We start from the raw sequence: 16,762 nt of genomic DNA, 5'->3' as shown, positions 1-16,762 counted from the left end.
ACACAATGGACATGACTTACCCACTGACTATAAACAATGGGATAAATTATACCTGCCTCCAGAAGCTTTAGTATTTCTTTTCTTACCACTTGTTTCATCTTAGGATTTAACCGTTGCTCGTGATCAACAACCGGTTTCGTGTCTTCCTTCAATTTTATTTCGTGCTGGCATCGAGTGGGACTAATGGCCTTAAGATTATCAAGAGTATATCCAATAGCAGGACGGTGCTTCTTCAGAGTTTTCAATAATTTCTTTTCTTCATGCTCTGAAAGGTTAGCACTAATAATAATAGGATATATATATTTCTCATCAAGATAGGCATATTTAAGAGTATCAGGTAAAGGTTTAAGCTCAAACACAGGATCACCCTTGGGTGGAGGAGGATCCCCTAGAATTTCACTAGGCAAGTTGTGTTTCAAAATAGGTCCCTGTTTACAGAATACTTCATCTATTTCCATTCTTTCATTCATAAACATATCATTTTCATGGTTGAGCAAATATTGTTCTAAAGGATCACTAGGAGGCACATCAATAGAAGCAAGACCAATAATTTCATATTTACTAGGCAATTCTTTATCATGGGGTTGTCTACGAAATTTAGCAAAATTAAACTCATGAGACATATCCCCCAAAACCAATAGTAACAACATCCTTTTTGCAGTCTATCTTAGCATTAACAGTATTCAAGAAGGGTCTACCAAATATAATGGGGAAAAAGTCATCTTGTGGGGAACCAAGAACAAGAAAATTAGCAGGATATTTAACTTTCCCACACAAGACTTCAACATATCTAACAATCCCCACTGGTGAAATAGTGTCTCTATTGGCAAGCTTAATTGTAACATCAATTTCCGCTATCTGAGCAGGTGCAATATCATGCATAATTTCTTTGTATAAGGAATGAGGTATTGCACTTGCACTAGCACCCATATCACATAAGCCATGATAACAATGATCACCTATTTTAACAGAAATAACATGCATGCCTACAACTGGTCTATGTTTATTTTTAGTATCAGGTCTAGCAATTCTAGCAGCTTCATCACAAAAGTAAATAACATGCCCATCAATATTATCAGCCAAGAGATCTTTAACCATAGCAATACTAGGTTCAACTTTAATTTGCTCAGAGGGTGTAGGTGTTCTAGTATTATAACATTGACTTAAGACTCCCCCAAGCTTGAGTGATGCTTTCTCCTTCGCGAGGCCAAAAATTATATATATATAATTGCAATCACGATGAACAAGATGCATAGGATAAAACTTTTGATGAAATTCCAATTTCAATCGGTTGTAGTTACATGATCCCATATCATCACATAGCCTAAACCATGTCAATGCTTTTCCCTTCAAAGATAAAGGGAACAACTTCTTCTTGATAACATCCTCGGGCATACCTGCAAGCTTAAATAATCCACAAACTTTATCCACATAGATTAGGTGCAAATCGGGATGCAATGTTCCATCTCCTGTAAAAGGATTAGCTAGCAGTTTCTCTATCATACCCGAAGGAATTTCAACGTAAACATTTTCAGTAGGTTGAGGAGCAACTCTTTGCTCTACTAGTCGGGGTGAAGATACCCCGAACAAGCCCCACAAAGGATTATGTTCCATAGTAACAAGTGACAGTAAATTTCAGCACACTATATAAAATTTTTCTTGCCAAATTCCACTTACCAAAGGCGCTTCACTCCCCGGCAACGGCGCCAGAAAAGAGTCTTGATGACCCACAAGTATAGGGGATCTATCGTAGTCCTTTCGATAAGCAAGAGTGTCGAACCCAATGAGGAGGAGAAGGAAATGATAAGCAGTTTTCAGTAAGGTATTCTCTGCAAGCACTGAAATTATCGGTAACAGATAGTTTTGTGATAAGGTAATTTGTAACGGGTAACAAGTAATAAAAGTAAATAAGGTGCAGCAAGATGACCCAATCCTTTTTATAGCAAAGGACAAGCCTGGACAAACTCTTATATAAAGGAAAACGCTCCCGAAGACACATGGGAATTATCGTCAAGCTAGTTTTCATCACGTTCCTATGATTCATGTTCGGTACTTTGATAATTTGATATGTGGGTGGACCGGTGCTTGGGTACTGCCCTTCCTTGGACAAGCATCCCATTTATGATTAACCCCTATTGCAAGCATCTGCAACTACAAAATAAGTATTAAGGTAAACCTAACCATAGCATGAAACATATGGATCCAAATCAGCCCCTTACGAAGCAACGCATAAACTAGGGTTTAAGCTTCTGTCACTCTAGTAACCCATCATGTACTTATTACTTTGCAATGCCTTCCTCTAGGCCCAAACAATGGTGAAGTGTCATGTAGTCAACGTTCACATGACACCACTAGAGGAAAGACAACATACATCTCATCAAAATATCGAACAAATATCAAATTCACATGACTACTTATAGCAAGACTTCTCCCATGTACTCAGGAACAAACGTAACTACTCACAAATCATATTCATGCTCATAATCTGAGGGGTATTAATATGCATAAAGGATATGAACATATGATCGTCCATCAAATAAACCAACTAGCATCAACTACAAGGAGTAATCAACACTACTAGCAACCCACAGGTACCAATCTGAGGCTTTGGGACAAAGATTGGATACAAGAGATGAACTAGGGTTTGAGATGAGATGGTGCTGGTGAAGATGTTGCTACCTCTTGAGCACTGCGTTGGTTTTTCCTTGAAGAGGAAAGGGTGATGCAGTAAAGCAGCGTAAGTATTTTCCTCAGTTTTTGAGAACCAAGGTATCAATCCAGTGCGAGACCACGCGTGAGTCACCCCATACCTACACAAACAAATAAGAACCCCACAACCAACACGATAAAGGGGTTGTCAATCCCTTCACGGCCACTTGCAAGAGTGAGATCTGATAGAGATAATAATAATAAGATAAATATTTTTGGTATTTTTATGATATAGATTGAAAGTAAAGATTGCAAAATAAAATAGATTGAAAACTTGTATGATGGAAAATAGACCCGGGGCCATAGGTTTCACTAGTGCTTCTCTCAAGATAGCATAAGTATTACGGTGGGTGAACAAATTAATGTCGAGCAATTGATAGGAAAGCAAATTATTATGAGAATATCTAGGTATGATCATGTATATAGGCATCACGTCCGCGACAAGTAGACCGACTCCTGCCTGCATCTACTAGTATTACTCCACACATCGACCGCTATCCAGCATGCATCTAGAGTATTAAGTTCATAAGAACAGAGTAACGCCTTAAGCAAGATGACATGATGTAGAGGGATAAACTCATGAAATATGATATAAACCCCATCTTTTTATCCTCGATGGCAACAATACAATACGTGTCGTTTCCCCTACTGTCAGTGGGATCAAGCACCATAAGAATGAACTCAAAGCTAAGCACTTCTCCCATTGCAAGAAAGATCAATCTAGTAGGCCAAACCAAACTGATAATTCGAAGAGACTTGCAAAGATAAACCAATCATACATAAAAGAATTTAGAGAAGAATCAAATATTGTTCATAGATAATCTAGATCATAAACCCACAATTCATCGGATCTCGACAAACACACTGTAAAAGAAGATTACATCGAATAGATCTCCAAGAGAATCGAGGAGAACTTTGTATTGAGATCCAAAGAGAGAGAAGAAGCCATCTAGATACTAGATATGGACCCGAAGGTCTTAAGTAAACTACTCACACATCACCGAAGAGGCCATGGAGTTGATGTAGAGGCCCTCCATGATCAATGCCCCCTCTGGCGGAGCTCCGGAAAAGGCCCCAAGATGGGATCTCTCGGGTACAGAAGGTTGCGACAGTGGAATTAGGTTTTCGTGGTGCTCCTGGATGTTTGCGAGGTACGTGGAATTATATAGGTGGAAAAAGTAGGTCGGTGGAGCAACAAGGGGCCCACGAGGGTGGAAGGCACGCCCCTTGCCTCGTGGCCTCCTCGATTGTTTCTTGACGCCCACTCCAAGTCTCCTGGATCACGTTTGTTGAGAAAATCACATTCCCAAAGGTTTCATTCCATTTTGTCACAGCCCTAGAGTACCTGAGTGAAATAGTTGCATCTGCACTCATGCATCATGTCTAAAATTTCTGAAAGTTGAATTAAGGTTTGTTGAAACCCTCATAAACCAGTTCAAAAATAATCAACATTTAATTCTCATCAAATGAGTCCAAGGAAATGTTCCTGTTATCCTGTGAAAATATTGGTAAGAGGTAAAATTCAAACCAATATTTTTGGAGTCACAGAAATATTTATTTTGGGCATTTGAATTAAATCATAATGTATTTGAATTGGCTTTATTTCTGTTATAAAAGAAATACATGCCCAATAATTCTGGAAATTATTGTGGGGCTCTAGAGTAATATCTCTAGTCCATACAATAATTTACAGAAGCAAATAAATTTGTTTAGTACTCCTACTAAATCAAAACGAACAGAACAAAAATAGAAAACAATAATAATTTTTTTTAAAAAGAGGCACAGGAATTACCTGGGCCAGCCTACCTGGTCCAGCACTATAGCTGGCAGCCCAGCCCAGCAGCGCAGCCCCTGTCGTCTTCTCCACCGCGCCAGGAGGACGAGCGCGTGGCCAGCGCATGCGAGCACGCGCCTAGGCCACCTCATGCCTCCCTGCTTCCTCCCGCGGCTCCTTGGAGACGCCACGCACCCCCCAGGCCCCCCTCACTCCCTCTCGTGCTCATCCCTTCCTCTGCCGCCCTTTCTCTCCCGCGACCGAACGCCACGTCACCGCCGCTCGCTGCCACCGCGTCCACTGGCCGCCCCTCGCCCCGTGACCGTGAGCAGAAGCTCCGCCATCGATCACCACGCCCCCAAGCCAAAGGAAAGGAGCCGGAGGGCTCTGCTTTGTCGCTAGCGTCCTCGTCTTCCTCCTCGGCCGCCATGGATCTTCACCGATGATTCTTTGCCGTCTCTGCCTCCCCGAGCTCGCCGTCTGCTTCTTCCAAACCACTGTGAGTTGACGCATCGAATCCCCCATCTCTGCCGCTCTCTCGTGCCCTCTATCTTCCTTGCCCGCACGAGCCGAAGCTCGCCGTCACACGGCCTCGTCGCCGTCGTAGCCTGAGCTCGAACCAGTAGGGCCTGAGGACGCTACCGTCCTCCTTGCACTCCAAGATGGCCGTAGAAAGCTTCAGCTTGCTTGCCCGTGCTCCGTAGCCTCCTCCCCGTTGAGCCCGTGTGTGCGCCGCCGCGTGAGGTCGTCGCCGGCATCATTTCCGGCTAGCCCGCGCCCTTCTGCCACTTTCAGTGGATGCGCGCGAGTGCGTTCTCCCGCCTGGTGAGCTCGGGTGGTCCTCCCGCAGCCTCCTGAGCGGACACCACCGCGTTATAGGTCGCCGGCGTTGAACTCTGGCAACGCCGACGTGGCGCCGTCATTAGCACCTAACCACTTGCTAATAACCCCGCTAACCAACCCCACAACCACTGACACATGGGCCCCACACCCTAATTAACCCGGGTTTTATTTCCTGTTTAGTTTAGATTAACCCAGCGGGACCCACGTGTCAGGGTTGACTGGCTGATGTGGCAGTTAACCAGGGCCACCTGTCAGCGACACTAACTGGCCCTGAGTCACTGACCAGTGGGTCCCATGCGTCAGGTTTGACTCTGGCCGGCCCCGTTGACTGCTGATGTCACAGTGACGTAGTGCTGACGCAGTTAATTCTTTTCTAGATTTATTCTTTTTCTGAAAATTCCAGAAAATAGTATAAACTTCTAAAAATCATAGAAATTCAACCGTAACTCCAAATGAAATAAGTTATATATGAAAAATTATCAGAAAAATTCAAGGAATTTGCTCATGGCATTTTCATGCATATTTGAGCAAGTTAACATTGCTTTTTAGGATAAACTAATTAAATGGCATTTTAAAAAGCACATATGGAGTTTGAATTTGAACCTAGTGTTCGAACCAACTCCATTTAACTTGTTGCTAGTTGCATTAGGCCAATCAACAACATATTGCCGTGCCACTTTCATGCATCATATTGTTGCATTGCATTGATTGTGTCCTTCTCTGTTTGCCAGTAACCGTCCCCTCTCAGACGACGATGTTTCCGACGACGTGTTCGATGACACCGATGAAGAACTATATTATCTTCAGAAGTGCCAGGCAAGCAAAACCCCCTTGTTCATTCCGATACAATCCCACTCTCTCACTCCTGCTCTCTTTTACTACATTAGGACAACAACGATTCATCTGTTACTTGCTGCGGTAGTTGAACCCCTTATCCTCTGCATGACCCGTCATTGCCAGAGTAAATAGATGAAACCCACTAGCATGAGTAGGAGTTGTTTGAGGCCTGATGTGCCTACTCATTCGTGCTTGTTTGTCATGCCTGCTATTGCATAGAGTTGTGTCAGGTCTGATTCATCGGGGATGAATCGGTGGTGTGTGAACATGTCCTACTGTGTGTGAGCTAAGTGTGTGAACATGATTTGGTAAAGGTAGCGGTGAGAGGCCATGTAGGAGTACATGGTGGGTTGTCTCATTGAAACCATCCTCAAAAACTGAGTTCTGTGTCTGTGATCCATGAACAGCTACTACCACTCATTGGGATCCTTAATTGACCCTCTCGGCTTCTTAATCACCCTAGTACTCTATCCAGGAGTTGCAACTAGTTTCTGGTGTTTGTAGGTTATGTGTTGGCAGCCGTGCGTAGCGCTGACCCTAGGGGTGGGCTATGATGCGGTAGATACACCGTGGCACGGTGTACCGGGCGCCCGTTTGGTGTCTCGGGAACCCTGTTCACATCGTTCGGGGCCATATGTGGAAACCTCGGTCGGACTCCCTGCGGATGGAACCTGGATAGGCGATAAACCTGGACTAGAGACTTGAGTGTTTAGGTCGGCCGTGGCCGACACCCTCGTTGGGCTTCCACTTGAAGGTTGCCGAGTACATGTCGTGTAAACGACGGTAAGTGGTGGGAGCGTGTGTGAAGAAGTACACCCCTGCAGGGTTTTCATTATATATTCGAATAGCCGGATTCCTCGTATATGGAAACTTGGACCCCTTGCATAGTTCATAGACAAGTGAAAGTGGATACTCTAAAACTCGCAAGATAAGCGTGAGTGCTATGGATGGCCTTCTCGTAGGGAGACGGGAGCGGATCCACAGTGGTGTATTGGTATGGTGAATATGTGGACTCGTGTGCGCCACCTCAAAAGAGTTGCTTGTAGTCGTAGTTCAGGTTAGCCACTGAGTCAAAGCTGGCTTGCTGCAGTTAAACTCCACCCCCCTTGTTGATACCGATGGATATGTAGTTAGTTATGATGTAAGTCTTGCTCGGTACATTTGTACTCACGTTTGCCTATTTTATGTTTTGCAGAGAGACGTCAGTCTCGCTAGTAGTTCCGTGTGATCTTCGACGTTTAGCTTGATACCTCAGCTACGATCTTGTGTCCTCGGCAGGATCTGGTAGATAGTTAGGCTTCTTAGCCTTTTTCATTTGTAGATGTCTGTACTCAGACATGTTAAGCTTCCGCATGTGCTTTGATTTGTATGCTATGATTGTTGGGTCATGAGACCCATGTTTGTAATATCTCGCTCCTCAGAGCCTAATGCATAAATACTTGAGTTGTACAGTTATGTTGTGATGCCATGTTGTATTTACACATATCGAGCATATTGTGTGTATGATTGAAATGCTTGGTATGTGTGGGATCCGACAATCTAGTTGTTTATCCTTGGCAGCCTCTCTTATGGGGAAATGTAGTCTAGTGCTTCCATGAGCCATAGTAGTCCGCTACAGCCCGGTTCACCGGAGTCCTGTTAGCCCAGCACTACTGCTCAGGACACTTGACTGGCCGGCATGTGTTTCACTTTGTTCCTGTGTCTGTCCCTTCGGGGAAATGTCACGCGGTGACATCCGGAGTCCTGCCTAGCCTGCTACAGCCCGGGTTCCTGGAGTCCTGTTAGCCCAGTGCTACAGCCCGGATTCACATGCTGCTAACCGACATGCTCGATGTGATTCATGTATGCCTGTCCCCATAGGTTAGTGCCGCTTTGGGTTCACGACTAGCCATGTCGGCCCGGGTTCTGTGTCATATGGATGCTAGCGACACTATCATATACGTGAGCCAAAAGGCGCAAACGGTCCCGGGCCATGGTAAGGCGACACCCGTGGGAATACCGTGCTTGAGGCCGCAAAGTGATATGAGGTGTTACCAGCTAGATCGATGTGACTTGGAATCGGGGTCCTGAAAGCTTTGGTATCAGAGCCTGACTGCCTGTAGGATTACCAAGCCAAACTGGCCGACGTCGAGTCTAGAAATGCTTTAGTTATGTAAGGGAATTGATTGTGGAAGGGAACGTAAGGCTCTTTTTACTCCTTTACCCTATGCCCTTCTGATCCGAGTCAACCTCTTCTTTTCTACGGGGATTAAGAACTAGGCCTTCTCATCTATCTATCAGGATGACGTGTTACTAATCCATAGACTTATAGAATTGATAGTTTCAAGCCTCAGTTTCGTTCCCACTACTTCCGTATGTTGACAGTTGATCTCGGAACCTTGATATTGTGTTGTTGAGTGGTTATGCCACCATTTTGCAGGATGTCTCAAATCTTTTGAGCATTTACAGCCTTTATGCTGTCCGAGTCATCCCAGGTCTCTAACTAGTCTGATGCATTTGCAAATCCCTTCTTCCCGTTTCCGATGTCCTTTTGGGCCAGATTAAGCACACTAACGGTCTGTTGAGGTACTCTACTACCTCGACATATATGTTGGAGCTATTATTATGACCCTAGGTGTTTTAGGGAGTCACCTAGTAATTTAGCAATGCTTTCGTATCCCCAGTGTGATGATTCTGGCCATCATTCTTGAAAGCATCCCGTGATGCCATGTAGTGGTAGGTATTCTATTCATGGGTTCTTGAACCCGAGATTCACCCTACTTACCTCATGTTGATAGTGTTTGATAGTTCCTTTAGGATATTAGCAACCTTTGCGATAGTCCTCGAGGTCCGTGGTACAACGTTCTTCCAATACCATGAACCAATATGGCAGGAGTTCTCTTGAACCAAAATATTACAATCAGAGTACTCTTGAGGAGTTCTCCATTCTATATTGTGACTCTGCCAGTTCAACATTTCTGCATGGGTTATCCAGAAGAAATAACATGCTAATCCATGCATCCATAACTCAGAAAATTATATGTTCCTGGAGTTGTTCCTCTTCATTTGTATTTCGACTATCATCTATCAATTGATAGTCAGGAGTAATTGTGCATCCGTGTTATCAATGCTTATTATTCTTGTGGTTCGTCAAGCCATTCTATTCCAGAATGACTAGGAGAAACAAGCTCCAGTACCTCATCCATTTCTAGGATTGGGTCAAAGCAGTTGTATTCCGCAGATCAAATGCAATCAAGCTTTTGATTCTGTTCTACCCTGAAGTATTACCCACTTTATGTCAAGAATATCGTGGGAATTGCACCATCTCTTATGAATTCTTGATGCAGTGATACTTCGCACCATCATCATTCATTCCTCGTTCCTATGTTGTCGCAACCATAATGCCGGCAAGTGAACCATGATGTGTGAAATCAATACTCCTAGCAACCATGTTGCTTGGTAGTTAATGGACACTAATATCATTCTTAGCGTGTTGGTTATTGAAACACTATTCTAGGATTGACTGTGCTACCTTGTCCTTATTTCCGGTGCACTCTTCGATCAATGAGTTAGGATTGTGTCATTCCTCGCTCTTTTGATCATATCATCTTGCCCTAAAAAGAAAGATTGTTCTCGAGCCTTGTAACATATCGGTGGTTCGTGATTTTCTGAATATCTTCTCGGAAGCATTACCAGGTTGTCCCCTGACCGCTATGTTGAGTTCGTGATCATGTTGGTTTTTCTCCAAACCACCCTTTCTCCAAGAATCTGTGTTGGATACCCCTGAGCTAGTTGGTTAAACCAAACAACAACTTGGAGAGTTGGAAGATAAAAGCTTAATCCACTTAGTTCACTTTAAAGGGGATATCTTGTGTGTGTGTGTGTTGACGAGAGATGATATCTTCATCGATTGTTCCTCGTGATCAGTTGTTGAATCTATCGTCTTATCCAAACCTTGATTTGAGTGTGGGCTATCGTCAAATCAAGTTAGAACCAACGATATTCATAATGTTGTCCTAATCGTGGTTGTTCCTCGAGTATACACCATTACATCCTTTGGTTTGACCAATACTATCATATTGTTCACATAATGGTGGAATTCCAGTGATATGGAAAATTCCGATGAGTTGCTGTTGAGCCCATCAGCAGCATCTTGTCTCCACCATGATTTGTGTTAAACATGAAGCTAGTGTTGGAAACTTTGTAAACGATGCCTTCATGTTCCGTTCATGAAGCATATGTTTGGATGAAAGTAGTGACTTACTCAAAGTTCACGTGCAATCGATGTAAGTTGCCGCCATGGATTCGAGAAAGTTTGTTGTTGCTTCCTCTGGAATCATCCCAAGTCAGTCATGCATGTGTGAAGTATACATTGGTTTGTGAGATTAGCTACCTCCATTCCAAATGTATTTCCTAGCACGCCAAGCCACTGATTGACTTGTTCAAGGATAATAAGTTCTAAGTGCTAGTCTTGAAGGTACCAGACGGATTTGTACAGGATTTCATTATCCTCGATGTTGGTTCCCAACCAGAACTCGGTAGTGTTTTATTATAAGACTACCATGTCGTCATGCTTGTCTAGGACAGTGTGTCCACAGGAGTGTAGCAGAACCCGCTCATGTTTTGGAGCTCGCTATCGTAGTTCTTCTCCTGAGTGTATCGCAACGTTATCTCGTCGATTTGTGTCGAAACTTTTCTTTTCAGACATGTGAGTCTGAAGTATCCTGCTTCTAACCAGATCCGAATCTCAGGAAGATATGATGGTTGGAACATTCCCAACATTTGTATTTTGTTCCCAGCTTGCACCCCATCGTGTCAATTTTCCATGGAATGTTCTTCTCGGTAGTTTCTATCCAGGATCATCTTCAAAAGTGGTCCTTTCATGGGTCCCATCCATTTCTGGTGATAAGCAAAAGTCATCCATTGTGTTGTCTTCAACAAGGTAGTCCACATCGTCCATTCTAGTCCGGGTATGCCATTTCTTCGAACTCCTTCAAATGATCGATTGTGATTGCCTTAGGCTGGTATAAAGAGTCTCAATGATTTCTAAATCAAAAGTAATTTTTTTTGCCACTTAAGGGAATAATTCTACGAGTCACCTTTCCTAAGGTGCCCCGTTATGGAATCATAGCAATTAACTCCTCGCTACTCTGACTTCGTCCACCATCTTCTTAGGTGTGGAATTGTTGCTTACCAAATTGAACTTCCGCCATCTGTTTCTTCCATCCCTTTCTATGTGTGTTTTGTGTCTTAGTTCAAGAGATGTTACTACATCTCATTCCGTGAGTTGATCATGATTTGCTTGATCTTCGTGAAGATCGAATCCTGTAGAGCTTCCCTCTCTTTCCCTTGTCGTGTTGGGTGAAGATCTCGAAAGCAAAGATGTCAAGATTAATATGATGCAATGAATCAACATCTTCGAGAAGAGCAGTTGGATCAAGAAGATTGTGTTAGTTGGTGCCCCCTCTGTCTTCTTACCTCACGACCTGAATCTCGGGACGAGATTCTTGTTTAGTAGGGGTGAGTTGTCACAGCCCCTAGAGTACCTGAGTGAAATAGTTGCATCTGCACTCATGCATCATGTCTAAAATTTCTGAAAGTTGAATTGAGGTTTGTTGAAACCCTCAGAAACCAGTTCAAAAATAATCAACATTTAATTCTCATCAAATGAGTCCAAGGAAATGTTCCTATTATCCTGTGAAAATATTGGTAAGAGGTAAAATTCAAACCAATATTTTTGGAGTCACAGAAATATTTATTTTGGGCATTTGAATTAAATCATAATGTATTTGAATTGGCTTCATTTCTGTTATAAAAGAAATACATGCCCAATAATTCTGGAAATTATTGTGGGGCTCTGGAATAATATCTCTAGTCCATACAATAATTTACAGAAGAAAATAAATTTGTTTAGTACTCCTACTAAATCAAAACGAACAGAACAAAAATAGAAAACAGTAACAATTTTAAAAAAAGAGGCAGAGGAATTACCTGGGCCGGCCTACCTGGTCCAGCACTGTAGCTGGCAGCCCAGCCCAGCAGCGCAACCCCTGTCATCTTCTCCACCACGCCAGGAGGATGGGCGCGTGGCCAGTGCACGCGAGCACGCGCCTAGGCCACGTCCTTCCTCCTGCGACTCCCTGGAGACGCCACGCACCCCCAGGCCCTCTCACTCCCTCTCGTGCTAATCCCTTCCTCTGCCACCCTTTCTCTCCCGCGACCGAACGCCACCGTTGCCGCCGCTCGCTGCCACCGCGTCCACCGGCCGCCCCTCGCCCCGTGACCGTGACCAGAAGCTCCACCATCGATCACCACACCCCCAAGCCGAAGGAAAGGAGCCGGAGGGCTTTGTTTCGTCGCTAGCGTCCTCGTCTTCCTCCTCGGCCGCCATGGATCTTCGCCGACGATTCTTCGCCGTCTCCGCCTCCCCGAGCTCGCCGTCTGCTTCTTCCAAACCGCTGTGAGCTGACGCATCGAATCCCCCATCTCTCCTGCTCTCTCGTGCCCTCTATCTTCCTTGCCCGCACGAGTCGAAGCTCGCCGTCACACGGCCTCGTCGCCGTCGTAGCCTGAGCTCGAACCAGTAGGGCCTGAGGATGCTACCATCCTCCTTACGCTCCCAGATGGCCGTAGAAAGCTTCAGCTTGCTCGCCCGTGCTCCGTAGCCTCCTCCCCGTTGAGCCCATGTGTGCGCCGCCACGCGAGGTCATCACCGACATTGTTTCCGGCTACCCCGCGCCCTTCTGCCACTTTCAGTGGATGCGCGCGAGTGCGCTCTCCCGCCTGGTGAGCTCGGGTGGTCCTCCCGTGGCCTCCTGAGCGGACACCGCCGCAGTTACAGGTCGTCGGCGTCGAACTCCGGCAACGCCGATGTGGCGCCGTCATTAGCACCTAACTACCTGCTAATAACCCCGCTAACCAACCCCACATCCACTGACACGTGGGCCCCACACCCTAATTAACCCCGAGTTTTATTTCCAGTTTAGTTTAGATTAACCCAGCGGGAACCACGCGTCAGGGTTGACTGGCTGACGTGGCAGTTGACCAGGGCCACCTGTCAGTGACACTAACTGGCCCTGAGTCACTGACCAGTGGGTCCCATGCGTCAGGTTTGACTCTGGCCGGCCCCGTTGACCGCTGACGTCACAGTGACGCAGTTAATTATTTTATAGATTTATTCTTTTTCAGAAAATTCCAGAAAATATTATAAACTTCTAAAAATCATAGAAATTCAACCGTAACTCCAAATGAAATAAGTTATATATGAAAAATTATCAAAAAAATTCAAGGAATCTGTTTATGGCATTTTCATGCATATTTGAGCAAGTTAACATTGCTGTTTAGGACAAACTAATTAAATGGCATTTAAGAAAGCACATATGGAGTTTGAATTTGAACCTAGTGTTCAAACCAACTCCATTTAACTTGTTGCTAGTTGCATTAGGCTAATCAATAGCATATTGCCATGTCACATTCATGCATCATATTGTTGCATTGCATTGATTGTGTCCTTCTCTGTTTGCCGGTAACCGTCCCCTCTCAGACAACGATGTTTCCGATGACGTGATCGATGACACCGATGAAGAACTATATTATCTTCAGAAGTGCCAGGCAAGCAAAACCCCCTTGTCCATTTCGATACAATCCCACTCTCTCGCTCCTGCTCTCTTTTACTGCATTAGGACAACAACGATTCATCTGTTACTTGCTGCGGTAGTTGAACCCCTTATCCTCTGCATGACCCGTCATTGCCATAGTAAATAGATGAAACCCACTAGCATGAGTAGGAGTTGTTTGAGGCCTGATGTGCCTACTCATTCAAGCTTGTTTGTCATGCCTGCTATTGCATAGAGTTGTGTCAGGTCTGATTCATCGGGGATGAATCGGAGGTGTGTGAACATGTCCTACTATGTGTGAGCTAAGTGTGTGAACACGATTTGGTAAAGGTAGCGGTGAGAGGCCATGTAGGAGTACATGGTGGGTTGTCTCATTGAAACCGTCCTTAGGAACTGAGTTCTGTGTCTGTGATCCATGAACAGCTACTACCACTCATTGGGATCCTTAATTAACCCTCTCGGCTTCTTAATCACCCTAGTACTCTGTCCAGGAGTTGCAACTAGTTTCTGGTGTTTGTAGGTTATGTGTTGGCGGCCGTGCGTAGCGCTGACCCTAAGGGTGGGCTATGATGCGGTAGATACACCATGGCACGGTGTACCGGGCGCCCGTTTGGTGTCTCGGGAACCCTGATCACATCGTTCGGGGCCGTATGTGGAAACCTCGGCCGGACTCCCTGCGGATGGAACCTGGATAGGCGATAAACCTGGACTAGAGACTTGAGTGTTTAGGTAGGCCGTGGCCGACACCCTCGTTGGGCTTCCACTTGAAGGTTGCCGAGTACATGTCGTGTAAACGATGGTAAGTGGTGGGAGCGTGTGTGAATAAGTACACCCTTGCAGGGTTTTCATTATCTATTCGAAAAACCGGATTCCTCGGATATGGAAACTTGGACCCCTTGCATAGTTCATAGACAAGTGAAAGTGGATACTCTAAAACTCGCAAGATCAGCGTGAGTGCTATGGATGGCCTTCTCGTAGGGAGACGAGAGTGGATCCATAGTGGTGTATTGATATGGTGAATATGTGGACTCGTGTGCGCCACCTCAAAAGAGTTGCTTGCAGTCGTAGTTCAGGTTAGCCACTGAGTCAAAGCTGGCTTGCTGCAGTTAAACTCCACCACCCCCCTTGTTGATACTGATGCATATGTAGTTAGTTGTGATGTAAGTCTTGCTGGGTACATTTGTACTCACGTTTGCCTATTTTATGTTTTGCAGAGAGACGTCAGTCTCGCTAGTAGTTCCGTGTGGACTTCGACGTTTAGCTTGATACCTCAGCTACGATCTTGTGTCCTCGGCAGGATCTGGTAGATAGTCAGGCTTCTTAGCCTTTTTCATTTGTAGATGTCTGTACTCAGACATGTTAAGCTTCCGCATGTGATTTGATTTGTATGCTATGATTGTTGGGTCATGAGACCCATGTTTGTAATATCTCGCTCCTCGGAGCCTAATGAATAAATACTTGAGTTGTAGAGTTATGTTGTGATGCCATGTTGTATTTACACATATCGAGCATATTGTGTGTATGATTGAAATGCTTGGTATGTGTGGGATCCGACAATCTAGTTGTTTATCCTTGGCAGCCTCTCTTATGGGGAAATGTAGTCTAGTGCTTCCATGAGCCATAGTAGTCCGCTACAGCCCGGTTCATCAGAGTCCTGTTATCCCAGCTCTACTGCTCAGGACACTTGACTGGCCGGCATGTGTTTCACTTCATTCCCGTGTCTGTCCCTTCGGGGAAATGTCACGTGGTGACATCCGGAGTCCTGCCTAGCCTGCTACAGCCCGGGTTCCCGGAGTCCTGTTAGCCCAGTGCTACAGTCCGGATTCACACGCTGCTGACTGACATGCTCGATGTGATTCATGTATGCCTGTCCCCATAGGTTAGTGCCGCTTTGGGTTGACGACTAGCCATGTCGGCCCGGGTTCTCTATCATATGGATGCTAGCGACACTATCATATACGTGAGCCAAAAGGCGCAAACGGTCCCGGGCCATGGCAAGGCGACACCCGTGGGAATACCGTGCGTGAGGCCGCAAAGTGATATGAGGTGTTACCGGCTAGATAGATGTGACTTGGAATCGGGGTCCTGACACATTTGGACTTCGTTTGATATTCCTTTTCTGCGAAGCACTGAAATAGGCAAAAAACCGCAATTTGGGCTGGGCCTCCGGTTAATAGGTTAGTCCCAAAAATGATATAAAAGTGTAAAATAAAGTCCAGTAACATCCAAAACAGATAATATAATAGCATGGAGAAATCAAAAATTATAAATACGTTGGAGATGTATCAAGCATCCCCAAGCTTAATTCCTGCTCGTCCTCGAGTAGGTAAATGATAAAAAAAGAATTTTTGATGTGGAATGCTTTCTAACATATTTCCCAATGTAATTTTTCTTTATTGTGGCATGAATGTTCAGATCCGAAAGATTCAAGATAAAAGTTTAATATTGACATAAAAATAATAATACTTCAAGTATACTAACTAAGCAATCATGTCTTCTCAAAATAACATGGCCAAAGAAAGTTATCCCTACAAAATCATATAGTCCGGCTATGCTCTATCTTCACCACACAAAATATTTAAATCATGCACAACCCCGATGACAAGCCAAGAAATTGTTTCATACTTTTGATGTTCTCAAACTTTTTCAATCTTCACGCAATATATGAGCGTGAGCCATGGATATAGCACTATATGTGGAATAGAATGGTGGTTGTGGAGAAGACAAAAAGGAGAAGATAGTCTCACATCAACTAGGCGTATCAACGGGCTATGGAGATGCCCATCAATAGATATCAACGTGAGTGAGTAGGGATTGCCATGCAACGGATGCACTAGAGCTATAAGTGTATGAAAGCTCAACAAAGAACTAAGTGGGTGTGTATCCAACTTGCTTGCTCATGAAGACCTAGGGCAATTTTGAGGAAGACCATCATTGGAATATACAAGCCAAGTTCTATAATGTAAAATTCCCAATAGTATATAAAAGTGATAACATAGGAGAC

The sequence above is a fragment of the Triticum aestivum genome, chromosome 6A (genome assembly GCF_018294505.1).
Source record: "Triticum aestivum cultivar Chinese Spring chromosome 6A, IWGSC CS RefSeq v2.1, whole genome shotgun sequence".
NCBI classification, from domain to species: Eukaryota; Viridiplantae; Streptophyta; class Magnoliopsida; order Poales; family Poaceae; genus Triticum; species Triticum aestivum.
The sequence above is the reverse complement of the archived record's forward strand: the minus strand, read 5'-3'. Positions refer to the sequence as shown.